We start from the raw sequence: 14,449 nt of genomic DNA, 5'->3' as shown, positions 1-14,449 counted from the left end.
TCTTGCCACTCTTCCATAAAGGCCAGATTTGTGCAATATACGACTGATTGTTGTCCTATGGACAGAGTCTCCCACCTCAGCTGTAGATCTCTGCAGTTCATCCAGAGTGATCATGGGCCTCTTGGCTGCATCTCTGATCAGTCTTCTCCTTGTATGAGCTGAAAGTTTAGAGGGACGGCCAGGTCTTGGTAGATTTGCAGTGGTCTGATACTCCTTCAATTTCAATATTATCGCTTGCACAGTACTCCTTGGGATGTTTAAAGCTTGTGAAATCTTTTTGTATCCAAATCCGGCTTTAAACTTCTTCACAACAGTATCTCGGACCTGCCTGGTGTTTTCCTTGTTCTTCATGATGCTCTCTGCGCTTTTAACGGACCTCTGAGACTATCACAGTGCAGGTGCATTTATACGGAGACTTGATTACACACAGGTAGATTGTATTTATCATCATTAGTCATTTAGGTCAACATTGGATCATTCAGAGATTCTCACTGAACTTCTGGAGAGAGTTTGCTGCACTGAAAGTAAAGGGGCTGAATAATTTTGCACGCCCAATTTTTCAGTTTTTGATTTGTTAAAAAAGTTTGAAATATCCAATAAATGTCGTTCCACTTCATGATTGTGTCCCACTTGTTGTTGATTCTTCACAAAAAAATACAGTTTTATATCTTTATGTTTGAAGCCTGAAATGTGGCAAAAGGTCACAAAGTTCAAGGGGGCCGAATACTTTCGCAAGGCACTGTACCTTATTTACATAAGTATTTAGACCCTTTGCTATGAGACTCGAAATTCAGCTCAGGTGCATCCTGTTTCCATTGATCATCCTTGAGATGTTTCTACAACTACATTGGTGTTCGCCTGTGGTAAATTCAATTGATTGGACATGATTTGGAAAGGCACACACCTGTCTACATAAGGTCCCACAGTTGACAGTGCATATCAGAGCAAACACCAAGTCATGAGGTCGAAGGAATTGTCCGTAGAGCTCCGAGATAGAATTGTGTCGAGGCACAGAAGGAAGGGTACCAAAAAATGTCTGCAGCATTGAAGGTCCCCAAGAAGACAGTGGCCTATATCGTTCTTAAATGGAAGAAGTTTGGAACCATTAAGACTCTTCCTAGTGCTGGCCACACAGCCAAACTGAGCAATCGGGGGAGATGAGCCTTGGTCAGTTAGTTGACTCTGACAGAGCTCTAAAGTTCCTCTGTGGAGATGGGAGAAGCTTCCAGAAGGACAACCATCTCTGCAGCACTCCACCAATCAGGCCTTTATGGTAGAGTGGCCAGACGGAAGCCACTCCTCAGTAAAAGGCACATGACAGCTCGCTTGGAGTTTCCCAAACGGCACCTAAAGGACTCTCAGACCATGAGAAACAAGATTCTCTGTTCTGATGAAATCAAGATTGATCTATTTGGTCTGAATGCCAAGTGTCATGTCTGGAGGAAACTTGGCACTATCCCTACGGTGAAGCATGGTGGTGGCAGCATCATGCTGTGGGGATGTTTTTCAGCGGCAGGGACTGGGAGACTAGTCAGGACTGAGGGAAAGATGAATGAAGCAAAGTACAGAGAGCCTTCTCCAGAGCGCTCAGGACCTCAGACTGGGCAAAGGTTCACCTTGCAACTGGACAATGATTCTAACCACATAGCCAAGACAACACAAGAGTGGCTTCGGGACAAGTCTCTGAATGTCCTTACGTGGCCCAGACAGAGCCCGGACTTGAACCTGATTGAATATCTCTGGTGAGACCTGAAAATAATTGTAAAGTGACAATCCCCATCCAATCTGACAGAGTTTGAGAGGATCTGCAGAGAAGAATGGGAGAAACACCCCAAATACCGGGGTGCCAAGCTTGTAGCGTCATACCCAAGAAGACTCAAGGCTGTAATCGCTGCCAAAGACGTTTCAACAAAGTACGGAGTAAAGGGTCTGAATACTTATGTAAATGTTTATTTTTTATTTTTTATATGCTAACATTTCTAAAAACCTGTTTTTGCTTTGTCATTATGGGGTATTGTGTGTAGATTAATGAGGGGGGGAAACAATTTAGCCAATTTTAGAATAAGGCTGTAAGGTAACAAAATGTGGAAACATTCAAAGGGTCTGAATACTTTACGAATGCACTGTATCTATAGGTATTATGACATTCCTTTTGCAACACACTGAAGCTCACTCCTCCTGTCCTCTCCAGCCTATTCTGGAGCAGAGAAAGGAAAGCAGTGTTATGTTATCTCTGTGCTTCTGCAGTAATGGTATTATTTAGTCATCTTAATTCTCCTGGGCTGACCAACAGTGTGAACAATGCAGGGCCTTACTAAGCCCATCAGTGGTCACATGAAGCAGAGGTCTTTTCCTGCTCCACAGACCCTACAGGCTCCTCTATCCCTCCCCCTCGTTCCTTCTGCATCCCTCCTCCATCTATTTATCCATCCTCCCTCTCTTTTTCTGCCTATTCCTCTGCCCCTTTCTCTCTTCCTCTCTCCCTCATCCTTTCTCAATCTCTCCCTCCCCTTATTCCCACCCCTCTCTCCCTGTCTCTCCTCCATCCCTCCCTCACTCCATCATCTCTCTCTCCCTACCTCTCCCTCCCTCCTCCTCTCTCAGTGGCGGGAGAGAGTTGTGCGTGTAATGGCGTTATTCACAGTTCATTGGTCTGTTTGAAGGGACTATCTTGATTGAGCGTTTCCCAGTGCAGGGTGGATGGGGGACTGTATAAAGATGTGTTGGGAGCCTGTGGAGATGGATGAGCTATGGGAACATGGACACACAGTAGGAGGCTGCCATGTTTGTCAAGCCTATAATCTAAAGACAACATTGTAAATTGGAGACAATGGCACACAGAAGATGGAAACTGACACTATGGACACTCAGAAGCATACAGGAGAGATTTTAGCTCTTTGAGAGGCTCAGTCTGTTGGAAATATTGGACATAGAAACAGTAGGCTAGCACAATGAGTGAAATTGATAGTAAACTGTACACTGAAAAGCAAGTGGATAAGCCTCAGTGCTAGCCAGACAGCGAGAAACAGAATCTGTCATGCTCTCTCTCTCTCTCCTCTCTCCCCCCTCTCTCTCCCTCCCTCTCCCTCTCTCCACATTCTGGTCGTCATCTTTCTCTCACTCTAATAAATGTATGCACTGACAAAGAACACAAAACTGCTCTGAGAAGCAAAAATACACATCACTAATTAGTCCAAATTAACCCCAGGCAGACTTACAGTAGGACGTACACACATCACACACACAACACTTAAAACCAGTCCCTACTCTCACACCACTCTGATTTTGCTGCACCTCTTACACACACACACACACACACACACACACACACACACACACACACACACACACACACACACACAGAGAGAGAGAGACACACGCACACACAGACACACAGACACACAGACACACACACACACACACACACACACACACACACAGAAAGTGCCTCCAGCTGAGGCAGCAAAGGCAACCAGAGTCGTATCGGTTTGAAGGCAGAGTAAAACCAACGCTGCAGAAAAATGCTATGGCTAGGAAACAGAGCATGACATTAACTAAGCACGGACAAACGATACATACATGTACATACAGTCACACACAACACAGGTAAAGAAGAGTCCTACTTACAGAATGAGTCAGACGATATCAGAAGCGGTGTACCATATATGTGTGTAGTAGCCAGTCAGCACAGCCCTCGACAGGCATGGAGATAGAATCCACTGTTGGGGGGGGGGGGGGGGGGGGGGACGACTTGTGGGGCTGTCAGAGCGTTCCGGATTGTCTCCGTGTAGGGGTGGGGGGCTGAGAGAGAGAGGACAAGACGGAAGATTCCGGTACTTGGACTGTGATAGCTGGGCAACAATATTCCTTTTGGAGGTGAAGAGAAAAAGCAACAAATGAGGATAGAAAAAATCTTCAGACACCCTCAACAAAAGTAGAGAGTAAAAGACAGAAGGAGGAAAAGAAAAGGTATTGAGCTGTCTTCTTCCCTTTCTTTATCTCTCTCCCTCTCCTCAGTGGAGCTAGACGTGGAAGGAGCCTCTTGGTCAAATGAAACACAAGGGTTGAAAAATGTGTCTGTTTCAATCCAAAAGGGCCCCCCTCCTTCCCTTTCTCTCTCTCCTTCCCTCGTTTCCTTCCCCGGCAGAAGGCCTCGACGGCTCCGAGTACCGCTGTCTAAATCCAATACGTCTCCCAGAAGAAGAGGGGGAAACAGAAGAGAAAATGACGAGCAGAGGGAGAGGATTTCAGACACCTGCTCTCTATCCCTCTCCTTTCCACTGTCTACTTTTCTCTTTCCTTCCCTCTCTCTCTCACTCTTGCTGTCACTACATCTATCTAACCTGTCCTTCCCTTCTAGTAGCAGTCCCCCTACTTGTTTGTTTGTTTGTTTCTGTCTAGTCTTGCCAGTGGAGGCTGAGGCTGAGGGGGATGCAGTCAGATCCTCTAATTGCTGCGTCGCTCGCTCTCAGTCCCCGTCAGGCAGACAGGCAGCACCAAACCCAACACAGGACTGACTGCTTCTCTCTTCTCTACCTCTATCTCCCTCTTTCTCTCTTTCTCTCTCTCTCTCTCTCTCTCTCTCTCTCTCTCTCACACACACACAGTCTGGAATGACAATGACGACTGTCTGTTTGTAATGCTTGTTTACAATGCCTCCCAGTTTACTGTCTGTCTGTCTGTTTAAGAGCCATCCAGTTCCGGTCCAGGGGTGTACAGCGGGACCTTTTACCCTCCTCTAGTGCTCAGCTACCCCCCCCGGTCAGAATTCTGCCTCTTTCTCTGCCCATCGTGCAACCAAATAGCCGACCAACCAATCAGCTTCCAGCGGATCTAAGAGACAGACAGACTAAATTAGGCTGAGGCAGGAAGTCTCTAGAAGGTTTCTGACAAATCTCAGTTAATTATCTCTCTCTCTCTCTCTCTCTCTCTCTCTCTCTCTCTCTCTTTCTCTCTCTTCTCTCTCTCTCTCTATCTCGTCTCTCTCTCTCTCTCTCTCTCTCTCTCTCTCTCTGTGTTTCCCTATCTCCTTCTCTTCTCCGTTCTCTCTCTCCTTCCTCGTTATCTATTCAGGGCAGTTTGTCCCTCTTTTCTCTCTGTCACCAAGGGAGGATCAGAAAGAATGGACTTGTTTCATAATATATTCCTCCTCAATGGATGAAGAGGTGGGGGGAAAGGAGGAATACCAGAAAAAGTGAAAAGTGGAGGGGAAATTGTTCCTTTAAAAAATAAGCCCCCAAACAAATCAGAAGGCGGGATTCCCAAGGGGGGAATGTCAACTACTTGGTTCTGCTGAGGAACCGGTCTGGAACAGACGCAGAACTTTGAAGTGAACCGAGTAAAGTCCCATAATCTAGACAGGATGTACAGCCGATAAATCCACCCATGTACCACAATCCCATGTAGTTTTCTGGAGGAGAGTCACAATTGAGTATTCCCTTCCAAGGAGACACGTCCCCCGAAGTTCAAGATCCTCTACAAGCTGTGGCGCTGGCATCAACACACCAAACCTCTAGGTTTCATTAAATCCCATTGGATGCGGTTATAATCAGAAGAGTGCATTGTACACATCTCTCACTGGAACAATTGCAGCACTGGTGGTTGGGCTCCTTGTGGGGGGGTCACTCTGCAGGGGTAGAGAGGTGGTCAGTATTGGGGTGCTGGATGCTAGCAGTTTGTCTTTATTCCCCATGGTGGGAACTGTGACTCCTGACTGACAAGGAAAGGATTCAGAAAGGTAGAGATCATTCCACTAGGTTTCAGCCCTGTAGGAGAGAGAGAAAGGCAGAGAGAGGGAGAGAGAAAGAGAGAGCATGTGAGACTTGGTGACATTTGTGTCATTCTGGCTTATCACGCACGTCATTCTCCTCCTCGTCCGACTCAACTCCGCCTGACTTCCTCCTGTCTAGTCTGTCCTTGTCACTATTTCACTGACTTTACCTTCCGTTCCCCTCTTCACCTCTTCCCTTCATTCCCTTCCCTCATCACTCTCTCTGTAGCTCAATCTCCCCCTAAATGGTCTCGCCACTGTCTCCTCTACTATAGCCTTTCATTCCCTTACATCTATCACAGTCTCCTCTCTCCTTTTGCCCCTGCTATCTTTCACGGTCCCTTGATATCTATCTGTCCATCTTTCTATACAGTATCTGAGAGGAGCTGTACTTTGAGGAGCAGAGAGAGAGAGAGACAGAGAGAGCGAGGGCGAGAGTGAGAGAGAAAGAGAGACTGGCATGTTAAAACCACCTGTCTCCTCTCTCTACATATACAGCCAGGTTAAAACCACCTGTCTCCTCTCTCCACATATACAGCCATGTTAAAACCACCTGTCTCCTCTCTCCACATATACAGCCAGGTTAAAACCACCTGTCTCCTCTCTCCACATACAGTATACAGCCAGGTTAAAACCACCTGTCTCCTCTCTCCACATATGCAGCCAGGTTAAAACCACCTGTCTCCTCTCTCCACAAACAGTATACAGCCAGGTTAAAACCACCTGTCTCCTCTCTCCACATATACAGCCAGGTTAAAACCACCTGTCTCCTCTCTCCACATATACAGCCAGGTTAAAACCACCTGTCTCCTCTCTCCACATATACAGCCAGATTAAAACCACCTGTCTCCTCTTTCCACATATACAGCCAGGTTAAAACCACCTGTCTCCTCTCTCCACATATACAGCCAGGTTAAAACCACCTGTCTCCTCTCTCCACATACAGTATACAGCCAGGTTAAAACCACCTGTCTCCTCTCTCCACATATACAGCCAGGTTAAAACCACCTGTCTCCTCTCTCCACATATACAGCCAGGTTAAAACCACCTGTCTCCTCTCTCCACATATACAGCCATGTTAAAACCACCTGTCTCCTCTCTCCACATATACAGCCATGTTAAAACCACCTGTCTCCTCTCTCCACATATACAGCCAGGTTAAAACCACCTGTCTCCTCTCTCCACATATACAGCCATGTTAAAACCACCTGTCTCCTCTCTCTACATATACAGCCAGGTTAAAACCACCTGTCTCCTCTCTCCACATATACAGCCATGTTAAAACCACCTGTCTCGTCTCTCCACATATACAGCCAGGTTAAAACCACCTGTCTCCTCTCTCCACATATACAGCCATGTTAAAACCACCTGTCTCCTCTCTCCACATATACAGCCATGTTAAAACCACCTGTCTCCTCAATCCACATACAGTATACAGCCAGGTTAAAACCACCTGTCTCCTCTCTCCACATATACAGCCATGTTAAAACCACCTGTCTCCTCTCTCCACATATACAGCCAGGTTAAAACCACCTGTCTCCTCTCTCCACATATACAGCCAGTTTAAAACCACCTGTCTCCTCTCTCCACATACAGTATACAGCCAGGTTAAAACCACCTGTCTCCTCTGTCCACATATAAAGCCATGTTAAAACCACCTGTCTCCTCTCTCCACATACAGTATACAGCCAGGTTAAAACCACCTGTCTCCTCTCTCCACATATACAGCCATGTTAAAACCACCTGTCTCCTCTCTCCACATATACAGCCAGGTTAAAACCACCTGTCTCCTCTCTCCACATATACAGCCATGTTAAAACCACCTGTCTCCTCTCTCTACATATACAGCCAGGTTAAAACCACCTGTCTCCTCTCTCCACATATACAGCCAGGTTAAAACCACCTGTCTCCTCTCTCCACATATACAGCCAGGTTAAAACCATGTGTCTCCTCTCTCCACATACAGTATACAACCAGGTTAAAACCACCTGTCTCCTCTCTCCACATATACAGCCAGGTTAAAACCACCTGTCTCCTCTCTCCACATACAGTATACAGCCAGGTTAAAACCACCTGTCTCCTCTCTCCACATATACAGCCATGTTAAAACCACCTGTCTCCTCTCTCCACATATACAGCCAGGTTAAAACCACCTGTCTCCTCTCTCCACATATACAGCCAGGTTAAAACCACCTGTCTCCTCTCTCCACATATACAGCCAGGTTAAAACCACCTGTCTCCTCTCTCCACATATACAGCCATGTTAAAACCACCTGTCTCCTCTCTCCACATACAGTATACAGCCAGGTTAAAACCACCTGTCTCCTCTCTCCACATATACAGCCAGGTTAAAACCACCTGTCTCCTCTCTCCACATATACAGCCAGGTTAAAACCACCTGTCTCCTCTCTCCACATATACAGCCATGTTAAAACCACCTTTCTCCTCTCTCCACATATACAGCCATGTTAAAACCACCTGTCTCCTCTCTCCACATATACAGCCAGGTTAAAACCACCTGTCTCCTCTCTCTACATATACAGCCAGGTTAAAACCACCTGTCTCCTCTCTCCACATATACAGCCAGGTTAAAACCACCTGTCTCCTCTCTCCACATATACAGCCAGGTTAAAACCATGTGTCTCCTCTCTCCACATACAGTATACAACCAGGTTAAAACCACCTGTCTCCTCTCTCCACATATACAGCCAGGTTAAAACCACCTGTCTCCTCTCTCCACATATACAGCCAGGTTAAAACCACCTGTCTCCTCTCTCCACATATACAGCCAGGTTAAAACCACCTGTCTCCTCTCTCCACATATACAGCCAGGTTAAAACCACCGGTCTCCTCTCTCCACATATACAGCCAGGTTAAAACCACCTGTCTCCTCTCTCTACATATACAGCCAGGTTAAAACCACCTGTCTCCTCTCTCTACATATACAGCCAGGTTAAAACCACCTGTCTCCTCTCTCCACATATACAGCCAGGTTAAAACCACCTGTCTCCTCTCTCTACATATACAGCCAGGTTAAAACCACCTGTCTCCTCTCTCTACATATACAGCCAGGTTAAAACCACCTGTCTCCTCTCTCCACATATACAGCCAGGTTAAAACCACCTGTCTCCTCTCTCCACATATACAGCCAGGTTAAAACCACCTGTCTCCTCTCTCCACATATACAGCCAGGTTAAAACCACCTGTCTCCTCTCTCCACATATACAGCCAGGTTAAAACCACCTGTCTCCTCTCTCCACATATACAGCCAGGTTAAAACCACCTGTCTCCTCTCTCCACATATACAGCCAGGTTAAAACCACCTGTCTCCTCTCTCCACATATACAGCCAGGTTAAAACCACCGGTCTCCTCTCTCCACATATACAGCCAGGTTAAAACCACCTGTCTCCTCTCTCTACATATACAGCCAGGTTAAAAACACCTGTCTCCTCTCTCTACATATACAGCCAGGTTAAAACCACCTATCTCCTCTCTCCACATATACAGCAAGGTTAAAACCACCTGTCTCCTCTCTCCACATATACAGCCAGGTTAAAACCACCTGTCTCCTCTCTCCACATATACAGGCATGTTAAAACCACCTGTCTCCTCTCTCCACATATACAGCCATGTTAAAACCACCTGTCTCCTCTCCCCACATATACAGCCAGGTTAAAACCACCTGTCTCCTCTCTCCACATATACAGCCAGGTTAAAACCACCTGTCTCCTCTCTCCACATATACAGCCATGTTAAAACCACCTGTCTCCTCTCTCCACATACAGTATACAGCCAGGTTAAAACCACCTGTCTCCTCTCTCCACATATACAGCCAGGTTAAAACCACCTGTCTCCTCTCTCCACATATACAGCCAGGTTAAAACCACCTGTCTCCTCTCTCCACATATACAGCCATGTTAAAACCACCTTTCTCCTCTCTCCACATATACAGCCATGTTAAAACCACCTGTCTCCTCTCTCCACATATACAGCCAGGTTAAAACCACCTGTCTCCTCTCTCCACATATACAGCCAGGTTAAAACCACCTGTCTCCTCTCTCCACATATACAGCCATGTTAAAACCACCTGTCTCCTCTCTCTACATATACAGCCAGGTTAAAACCACCTGTCTCCTCTCTCCACATATACAGCCATGTTAAAACCACCTGTCTCCTCTCTCCACATATACAGCCAGGTTAAAACCACCTGTCTCCTCTCTCCACATATACAGGCATGTTAAAACCACCTGTCTCCTCTCTCCACATATACAGCCATGTTAAAACCACCTGTCTCCTCTCCCCACATATACAGCCAGGTTAAAACCACCTGTCTCCTCTCTCCACATATACAGCCAGGTTAAAACCACCTGTCTCCTCTCTCCACATATACAGCCAGGTTAAAACCACCTGTCTCCTCTCTCCACATATACAGCCAGGTTAAAACCACCTGTCTCCTCTCTCCACATATACAGCCAGGTTAAAACCACCTGTCTCCTCTCTCCACATATACAGCCAGGTTAAAACCACCTGTCTCCTCTCTCCACATATACAGCCAGGTTAAAACCACCGGTCTCCTCTCTCCACATATACAGCCAGGTTAAAACCACCTGTCTCCTCTCTCTACATATACAGCCAGGTTAAAACCACCTGTCTCCTCTCTCTACATATACAGCCAGGTTAAAACCACCTGTCTCCTCTCTCCACATATACAGCCAGGTTAAAACCACCTGTCTCCTCTCTCTACATATACAGCCAGGTTAAAACCACCTGTCTCCTCTCTCTACATATACAGCCAGGTTAAAACCACCTGTCTCCTCTCTCCACATATACAGCCAGGTTAAAACCACCTGTCTCCTCTCTCCACATATACAGCCAGGTTAAAACCACCTGTCTCCTCTCTCCACATATACAGCCAGGTTAAAACCACCTGTCTCCTCTCTCCACATATACAGCCAGGTTAAAACCACCGGTCTCCTCTCTCCACATATACAGCCAGGTTAAAACCACCTGTCTCCTCTCTCCACATATACAGCCAGGTTAAAACCACCTGTCTCCTCTCTCCACATATACAGCCAGGTTAAAACCACCGGTCTCCTCTCTCCACATATACAGCCAGGTTAAAACCACCTGTCTCCTCTCTCTACATATACAGCCAGGTTAAAACCACCTGTCTCCTCTCTCTACATATACAGCCAGGTTAAAACCACCTGTCTCCTCTCTCCACATATACAGCAAGGTTAAAACCACCTGTCTCCTCTCTCCACATATACAGCCAGGTTAAAACCACCTGTCTCCTCTCTCCACATATACAGCCAGGTTAAAACCACCTGTCTCCTCTCTCCACATATACAGCCAGGTTAAAACCACCTGTCTCCTCTCTCCACATATACAGCCAGGTTAAAACCACCTGTCTCCTCTCTCCACATATACAGCCAGGTTAAAACCACCTGTCTCCTCTCTCCACATATACAGCCAGGTTAAAACCACCTGTCTCCTCTCTCCACATATACAGCCAGGTTAAAACCACCTGTCTCCTCTCTCTACATATACAGCAAGGTTAAAACCACCTGTCTCCTCTCTCCACATATACAGCCAGGTTAAAACCACCTGTCTCCTCTCTCCACATATACAGGCATGTTAAAACCACCTGTCTCCTCTCTCCACATATACAGCCATGTTAAAACCACCTGTCTCCTCTCCCCACATATACAGCCAGGTTAAAACCACCTGTCTCCTCTCTCCACATATACAGCCAGGTTAAAACCACCTGTCTCCTCTCTCCACATATACAGCCATGTTAAAACCACCTGTCTCCTCTCTCCACATACAGTATACAGCCAGGTTAAAACCACCTGTCTCCTCTCTCCACATATACAGCCAGGTTAAAACCACCTGTCTCCTCTCTCCACATATACAGCCAGGTTAAAACCACCTGTCTCCTCTCTCCACATATACAGCCATGTTAAAACCACCTTTCTCCTCTCTCCACATATACAGCCATGTTAAAACCACCTGTCTCCTCTCTCCACATATACAGCCAGGTTAAAACCACCTGTCTCCTCTCTCCACATATACAGCCAGGTTAAAACCACCTGTCTCCTCTCTCCACATATACAGCCATGTTAAAACCACCTGTCTCCTCTCTCTACATATACAGCCAGGTTAAAACCACCTGTCTCCTCTCTCCACATATACAGCCATGTTAAAACCACCTGTCTCCTCTCTCCACATATACAGCCAGGTTAAAACCACCTGTCTCCTCTCTCCACATATACAGGCATGTTAAAACCACCTGTCTCCTCTCTCCACATATACAGCCATGTTAAAACCACCTGTCTCCTCTCCCCACATATACAGCCAGGTTAAAACCACCTGTCTCCTCTCTCCACATATACAGCCAGGTTAAAACCACCTGTCTCCTCTCTCCACATATACAGCCAGGTTAAAACCACCTGTCTCCTCTCTCCACATATACAGCCAGGTTAAAACCACCTGTCTCCTCTCTCCACATATACAGCCAGGTTAAAACCACCTGTCTCCTCTCTCCACATATACAGCCAGGTTAAAACCACCTGTCTCCTCTCTCCACATATACAGCCAGGTTAAAACCACCGGTCTCCTCTCTCCACATATACAGCCAGGTTAAAACCACCTGTCTCCTCTCTCTACATATACAGCCAGGTTAAAACCACCTGTCTCCTCTCTCTACATATACAGCCAGGTTAAAACCACCTGTCTCCTCTCTCCACATATACAGCCAGGTTAAAACCACCTGTCTCCTCTCTCTACATATACAGCCAGGTTAAAACCACCTGTCTCCTCTCTCTACATATACAGCCAGGTTAAAACCACCTGTCTCCTCTCTCCACATATACAGCCAGGTTAAAACCACCTGTCTCCTCTCTCCACATATACAGCCAGGTTAAAACCACCTGTCTCCTCTCTCCACATATACAGCCAGGTTAAAACCACCTGTCTCCTCTCTCCACATATACAGCCAGGTTAAAACCACCGGTCTCCTCTCTCCACATATACAGCCAGGTTAAAACCACCTGTCTCCTCTCTCCACATATACAGCCAGGTTAAAACCACCTGTCTCCTCTCTCCACATATACAGCCAGGTTAAAACCACCGGTCTCCTCTCTCCACATATACAGCCAGGTTAAAACCACCTGTCTCCTCTCTCTACATATACAGCCAGGTTAAAACCACCTGTCTCCTCTCTCTACATATACAGCCAGGTTAAAACCACCTGTCTCCTCTCTCCACATATACAGCAAGGTTAAAACCACCTGTCTCCTCTCTCCACATATACAGCCAGGTTAAAACCACCTGTCTCCTCTCTCCACATATACAGCCAGGTTAAAACCACCTGTCTCCTCTCTCCACATATACAGCCAGGTTAAAACCACCTGTCTCCTCTCTCCACATATACAGCCAGGTTAAAACCACCTGTCTCCTCTCTCTACATATACAGCCAGGTTAAAACCACCTGTCTCCTCTCTCTACATATACAGCCAGGTTAAAACCACCTGTCTCCTCTCTCCACATATACAGCCAGGTTAAAACCACCTGTCTCCTCTCTCTACATATACAGCCAGGTTAAAACCACCTGTCTCCTCTCTCTACATATACAGCCAGGTTAAAACCACCTGTCTCCTCTCTCCACATATACAGCCAGGTTAAAACCACCTGTCTCCTCTCTCCACATATACAGCCAGGTTAAAACCACCTGTCTCCTCTCTCCACATATACAGCCAGGTTAAAACCACCTGTCTCCTCTCTCCACATATACAGCCAGGTTAAAACCACCTGTCTCCTCTCTCCACATATACAGCCAGGTTAAAACCACCTGTCTCCTCTCTCCACATATACAGCCAGGTTAAAACCACCTGTCTCCTCTCTCCACATATACAGCCAGGTTAAAACCACCGGTCTCCTCTCTCTACATATACAGCCAGGTTAAAACCACCTGTCTCCTCTCTCCACATATACAGCCAGGTTAAAACCACCTGTCTCCTCTCTCTACATATACAGCCAGGTTAAAACCACCTGTCTCCTCTCTCTACATATACAGCCAGGTTAAAACCACCTGTCTCCTCTCTCCACATATACAGCCAGGTTAAAACCACCTGTCTCCTCTCTCCACATATACAGCCAGGTTAAAACCACCTGTCTCCTCTCTCCACATATACAGCCAGGTTAAAACCACCTGTCTCCTCTCTCCACATATACAGCCAGGTTAAAACCACCTGTCTCCTCTCTCCACATATACAGCCAGGTTAAAACCACCTGTCTCCTCTCTCCACATATACAGCCATGTTAAAACCACCTGTCTCCTCTCTCCACATATACAGCCAGGTTAAAACCACCGGTCTCCTCTCTCCACATATACAGCCAGGTTAAAACCACCTGTCTCCTCTCTCCACATATACAGCCAGGTTAAAATCACCTGTCTCCTCTCTCCACATATACAGAAATGTTAAAACCACCTGTCTCCTCTCTCCACATATACAGCCAGGTTAAAACCACCTGTTGCCTCTCTCCACATATACAGCCAGGTTAAAACCACCTGTCTCCTCTCTCCACATACAGTATATAGCCAGGTTAAAACCACCTGTCTCCTCTCTCCACATATACAGCCATGTTAAAACCACCTGTCTCCTCTCTCCACATAT

General features: G+C 46.5%; 1 protein-coding gene across 4 annotated transcripts in view; it reads right to left on the bottom strand.

Moving 5' to 3' along the window:
- Positions 1-14,449, bottom strand: part of grik5 (glutamate receptor, ionotropic, kainate 5) — a 167,205-nt gene that overhangs the window by 139,652 nt on the left and 13,104 nt on the right. For 3 of the 4 annotated variants that reach the window (XM_036969381.1, XM_036969385.1, XM_036969390.1), the window contains exon 3: positions 3,628-5,765. The gene's annotated coding sequence lies outside the window, so the exon portion shown is untranslated. Of the gene's footprint in view, positions 1-3,627; positions 5,766-14,449 lie in introns of those variants that run through there. The other variant, XM_036969383.1, reaches the window with a different exon arrangement.

The sequence above is a fragment of the Oncorhynchus mykiss genome, chromosome 3 (genome assembly GCF_013265735.2).
Source record: "Oncorhynchus mykiss isolate Arlee chromosome 3, USDA_OmykA_1.1, whole genome shotgun sequence".
Lineage (NCBI taxonomy): Eukaryota > Metazoa > Chordata > Actinopteri > Salmoniformes > Salmonidae > Oncorhynchus > Oncorhynchus mykiss.
The sequence above is the reverse complement of the archived record's forward strand: the minus strand, read 5'-3'. Positions and strand labels throughout refer to the sequence as shown.